The following is a 6,944-nucleotide window of genomic DNA, read 5'->3' on the forward strand; positions in this document are numbered from 1 at the left end:
AGATCTTTAGCAGTGTAGCAGATACTTACATCAAATTATATAAACCCCATTCGTCACTCTATATCTCCAACAATATGTCTTCGTAAAATAAGATTGAAATGATCCAATGCAATGCATTACAATGATGACCAAAGTTTCTCAAAAGCCTCTTGATCAGATTTGAGACTCGTTAATTCTAAAAAAAATGATTCATGGAGAATCAAGGAAAGCCGAGCTGCTTCAGTAAGTGTTCATCTGGAAATATGACTAAACTTATTCTGATGTTTGCTTGATAAAAATCAGACACGTGAAGCACGAGCTGAAGCTGGACATTTGTAGAATTACACTACAAGAGCTTTTACTTGATAAAAAGTGTATCGTGTGCAACAGGTTTAACAGCAAAGTTTTGCTCATTTAGAGGCCGTGTGATGCAGTGTGGGTTAAACAGCAGCGTTTTAGGCCGATTCTCCTAATGTAGGGGCTTTATTTGTGAGCGCAGCAGAATGAAAATCTGAATCACACACACTTCACAGAACTTTGAGCTCCACGTGTGAATCACCTTCAGTGACCCAGACGGGCTGATCTTCTCCTGTCCGCTCCGCAGGCCGAGGCTTGACTCACCGAAAACAACCCAAAATGCCGAGTCTGGCTGTGTGTCATGTAAGGAAAACTCATGTGGGGATCATAAAGCTGCTGGCGCGGAGCTGGAGTGAGTCGGGTCACACCGCCGCGGCCCGGCCGAGTGTTTTGTCATCCACACATGGTTGTGATCAGACACTCGTGACGCACGTTTGCTCACTGCATGAATCAGCCCTCGAGCGGCGAAGGGACATTATGCTGCTTTATTTTGATGTTTCACTAGTCTGTGTTCTTATCACTGCGGGGGAAAGTTCATGCTATTCGTGTAGCTCAAAATTCAAAGGTCAAACAGATATGACCCGGCTCACACTATACAGCATATAGCGGGGCATGTTGTCACACTACATGGGGTGAATTGTCTCCATGGGAACTTGAGAGGGATAGCTTTTTTTATGAATGCAATCTAAAACATTTTCCACAACATAGGTCTAAAAGAAAGTGTAGTGACTAACGTTGTCACGTTTATGTTATGTAATATATCAGACTTTACATCATTTTAATTATGTTATGTGATATATCAGATAAAACAGTTCAAATCAACCTTTCTTTTTTTCACATTTTTACTCAACAGCTACATAAAAAATAGGAGGATATTGGTTCGTCCAGTTTGAAATATACATGTAAAACCATCAATCATTTAAACAAAAGCGTTAAGAAGATCATTATATATTGCTGTATACATGTTTTATAGCCTAAATGTATTAACATAATCACAAATCAAATTATAAGTATAGGACCCGTTTTAAAATGTGTCCTATACTTAAACACACACACGCACACACTCATATATTAAACACGATATTATGCTGATCCCCGTCCAATAATTTAATATCTAATAAAATTTAATAACCACATGTAAAATGCATAATTTTTCACTACTTCCGATTTTTTTTTTCCTGTCACCTCTAAAGGATGATGGTTATGTTGGTCATATATATCATTTTTATTTTTTTGCATGTTTCTTTTGCATTTTTTCTTCATTTTTACAATTTCAATGTGTGTGTGTGTATTATCCTATATTTCCAGCTCATATATGATAAATTCAGCTCATGTCATTTGAAGGATATGCTGTAGATAATGAACCTCACCTGGTCTGTGGATCCAGATCTGCGCAGAAGTTTGTTCCAGACACGAGAGTCACCTCCAGCTCTCCTGATTCTGATCAAAGCGCATTCACAGAGCCTTATAAACAGCTTCAGAGGGATTCCCTGGAATCTGGCTGAGACTTTCCCAGCAATGGAATTCCCCATCGGGATACGGAGGAAAACAGCCGAAGTTCAAGACTATTATATCAGATTAGTTCTGTGTTATTCTGAGTGAAATGTACCGCTAATTCTCGGGAAGCGACCTCTGAAACTGTCAGTGAATGAATGAACACGAAAGTGAAAGTCATTATTGCTCGACTGCATGAGGTGCTGGACTCAACACTAGATGGCGTCCAAATCAAATGCATCAGGGTTATTAACATCATATGAGCCGTGTTTGCAGCATGATATAGCTCATCTAAAATTGATTGAACATTTCTTAATTATTGTATACATGGCAGTTTATTTGAATAAAATACTAAGTAACTTTTCCCTATATATGGAACAGTATGTTTCAAACAGGCTACATTTGAATATAGAATATTGTTTCTAAAGACTTTTATAAAAAGCAGTGTGCAACTGATTACAAACCCAACATTCAGCACTCTGCTCCTCGATGATAAAAATATATAGACATAATCGAGGGTTGAGAAACAGGCGTAAGTGACATTTCACCAACTTTACAACATTTTACCATGGTTTGATCTGACTTTGTGTATTGATTTCAATTGTTTATAATACAAATGTGTACACTCATGGATGACAGTACTTTTGCCAGTAGAAAGAGCTCATGAAGAGCTTTCATTTGATATATACACTGTATATATATATATATATATATATATATATATCCATTTCAGTGTCACTTACGCCCTTCTGGTTCTCATCCCTCGTAATATAGCTAGACTATTTTTGATTATTATTAGGCTAATTAGTAGTTAAACAGACTAGTTAAAAAGAGTCTTGTCTTGTCTAGTTAAAAAGAAAATAAATTGTGTCAAAAAACCCCCTTGTAATATCCCCCTGAGACCCAGCTATGGAGTTTTTTCCTCTGTAGTGGACATTATATTTCAGTGAATTTCTCTGACACATGTCACAGTTGTAAGTCTGGGTGTCCTGTACAGAGCACATTCAGGGCTTTATAGAGATACTAAATGATTGGTAGTTTCACCATGATCACGCCCTCCCCTCGGTCTTTAAAGATGGCTAAATTTAATTTAGTGAAACTTTTGTAATTATTTTGTAATTGTCATTTAAATCAGAATAATTTTCTAATTGTTTGTCATAAAGCAACATCTCAGGAAAATGTTATGGGTTTTCAAATTCAAATATGACTTTCTGTTATGAAACAGGACATAATTTCATTCATGTCCACTGTGGAGGACACCGGGACTAAAAGGATGTTTATTATGCATTTTGGGAGACATTACAATTGAATAGGAAAATAAATCATATATCTATTTTGTTATGAAATATTAGATATTATTATGAACATCTGGCCATTTATTACTCCCATTATGACAATTCTTTTTTCAACACACTGTCCCAACAGCAACAAATTAATATGCAAATTAGATACAGTATAGATACACTGTGTTTAATGGGAAAACCAGTTTGTGGAAATTTGTACAGACATATTGCATAAACCAAAATGGTATATCAAATCATTTTGTTATATATTTTATAACAAAGTTGAGAATCATCCTTAAACAAAGTTTAGAAGAACAAAAATCCTGAAACCTAAAAATGTATTGGTGATTTAAAGAAAAATCCCATTGTTTTTGCCTTTTTGATGTCTATTCATGCCATTTTATTTTTAGAAAAACTTAGTCCTAGTGTCCTCTACAGAGGACATAGAAAAAAATATTAATAAAATATAATTTTTCAAAAATGTTAATTTAATTTTTTTTCTAATGCTCTAAACAATGTAATGACATGAAAAACAGGCTACTTCTGTTAAAATCATTCTTTTAGGAAATGAACCTATTTTTCTGTGTTTTATCGTGATTTTCTTTTAGTCCTGTTACCATGAATTTGCATAGTAATAAAAAAAAGAAGAAAATAATATATATATATATATATATATATATATATATATATATATATCAGTAGCTCTGGCTGAAACATAAGTGATTAAAAACTGATAATGGATCAGAGAAGCAGAAACGAAGCACAACCTCCAGCAAGACGCGTGCAGTTTCATATTTCAAACGCTAGAGAGCCATAAAACTGAAGTTACTTTTCTGAAGGCAGCTCTATCTCAACAACACAGTTTATTAACAATTAATAATAGGCAGAATACTTAAGGGGCATTCTACCAGAAACGTACATGATCTGTCCTTGACTTCTTAGAGCGAATAAAAAGTATTTCATCCAAGCAAAATGATAAAACTGACTGATGGTTGATTTCTGTGAGTTGTTCTGAAAAGGAACATATATATATTCATTAGGTTCTCAGATGTTTTTGTCTTCATTAAAAACACTTTTGAAAATTACAAATCCCGTCTTTGTCCTTGTCCTCAGCCAAAGCAGACCTACAGCTTTCGTAGTTTTGTCCTGCTAACAACTGTCATTTAGAAAAAAATCTCCATTAAAAACAAGTTTGTTATCTTTCACATCAATTGATTAAAAACATGAAATTAAACATAACTTCTAGAAATAAATGTTATTTTACAACTGTCCCCATGTTTTCGGTCAGTCCTGTCACGTTTACATAAAACTCAACATAAAATGTGTGCAATATGTCTTTAAGGGGTATGACTCAGAGGAAATGACATCATTTGACTGAGGTGAAGCTGACACTGAGAAAGGATGAGTTCTGTATTTGATTTTTTATTTTTTATTTTGAATAAACAGACATTACACTGTAAATTTGAAGCTTTTTATGCTCATCGACAATTTTTTTGAATTTTGTACCTCTTTTACCTAGGCCTATATATATATATATATAATTGTCATCAATATTAGCTTTGAGTAATGATGACTGTAATTATTCCAGTTGATATAGGGGGCAGTTAGATGGCTCCAGTGCAGCTGAGAGACGGAGGCAATGTAGAAAGGAAAAGCATCTTCAAAAAGAAAGGGAGAGATGGAGGCAGTAAAAGGAAAGAATGAAAAATATTCACGAGTTCAATGAGCAAAGACAAAGTGCAAATTATGGAGAGAGCAACAGAAAAACATCTAGGCTTAAGAGAAAGGCCACAGCTCCAGGGCCGGGACCTTCAAGGTTATAAAGGGCTACCATCACAGAATCACTTCATATTACAGCTTGGTAATAACAGAGTGATACCATGGTAATAGCTACATTATTACCTAGGAAATTACGTGCAATTTCGGCTATTACCATGTAATTTCCTAAGTAATAATGTAGATATTACTATAGTATTACCCTGTTGTTACTGAGCCGTAATATGATGTGGCACCACAGTTACTTTACATCGTGCTATTCAGTTAAATGTCTATTGATTACATTTGCTATATCATAGTAAACTGTACTTTACATATTATAAAGTTATATTACACAGTAATTGAATAGAGTAGTGTCACCTTTTAATGGTTGTGTGACAGTAACTTCACTCTAATATTACATTAACATTAAGATTATAATAATAATTTAAAATAGGAATGCTTATCAAAACTTAAGAACACAAAACATAACTTTTTCTGCATCAAAGAAATGCATAATGTCAGTCCTGTCACATGAAATTATGATATAAAAATGTACTATTTGAGGAAGTATTGATGAATTCATCTCTTTAACTGTGTAGATGAAGGTGGGGGTAAATATACACTGCTGTGTTTTTGTAAAAATCTCCTATGTAAAGGTAGGTTTTTTACAACTATATGAGTGCCTGGAGGGTATTCTGTGATTTTTGTGTACTACAGTTGACTGAAAAAATTGCTTATATTTCTTATAGGAATTACAAAACATGTTAAATACAATCAGGGACATGTGGCCAATAAAAAAATGCTATTTGTATCAAAGAAATGTATTAGGTAACCATTCTAACATATACAAATTTGTCTGTGACAAGGCCTGACATTTTAGGGGTGAAATGCGTATGAAAATGTATTTTATTCAATCATAAAAACATGCTGAGATGGGAAGATATGCGTTTCTCATAGTTTAACATGTCCTCCATATGACTCAATGTTCATATGTAATAATAATAATAAAAACAATTCCCAAGATTTGGAAATTTCCCAAGTGGAAATGTACGTTTCTGGTAGAATGTCCCTTAAAGTCAGCACTGCTGCTGTGAAAGGATCATCTCCCACTCTTCTGGGTTCATATTGTGACCTTTGACCAATCACACACACACACACACACACACACACACATGTTGGTTTTTGTGGTTTATGGGGACTCTCCATAGGCGTAATGGTTTTTATACTGAACAAACTGTGTGTGCTATTGCCCTACACCAACCCTACACCTAAACTTAGCCCTCACAGGAGACTTTGTGCATTTTTAGATTTTCAAAAAAAACACCATTTAGTATGTTTTTTAAGCCTTTTGAATTACGGGGACATAGGCAGTGTCCTCATAAACCACCTTCATATTGTAATACCTCTGTCATACCCATGTCATTATACAAATTTGTGTCCTCATAAACCACATAAACATGCACGCACACACACACACACTCACACACACACACACACACATATATGGGTGGGACTAAGCCACACTTCATTAAATCCCACCGTTTTAACCAGACAGGAAAGCAACAGGGCAACTTTTGTACAAGACGGGAAGATTTCATTTAAGAGCATTTTCATGCTTTGATTTTTATTCCAAAACACTGTCACACCCAGACTCTCCCATAAAGCTGTGTAAAATGACACACTTCCTCACTTGGCAAAGGATCTTCACCTGACCGTGACTGACTGCCCATCCTTCATCTATTCCTGTCACGAGAGAGAGTGTGTCTGCAAAGAATGAAAACAGAGGGGGAAAGTGTCAGTGTGGCATCACAGCTGAAGATCATAAAATAGGCTTCACACTTTTTACTAAGATTTTTTGGCTGTTATTTAGTTTTATTAGTTTGGCTTGAGAAAACAAACCTACTGATCTGCTATTTAAGCTGTTTCTTATTATTATTCTTATGAGACTAAATTCCTGAACGCATCTCTTAACATGCTAATCATGCTAGCAACATGCTAGTAACATGCTAATCATGCTAGTAACAGGCTAATCATGCTAAAAACATGTTAATCATGCTAGAAACATGTCATCAT

Source organism: Barbus barbus, assembly GCF_936440315.1.
Source record: "Barbus barbus genome assembly, chromosome: 2".
Taxonomy (NCBI): domain Eukaryota; kingdom Metazoa; phylum Chordata; class Actinopteri; order Cypriniformes; family Cyprinidae; genus Barbus; species Barbus barbus.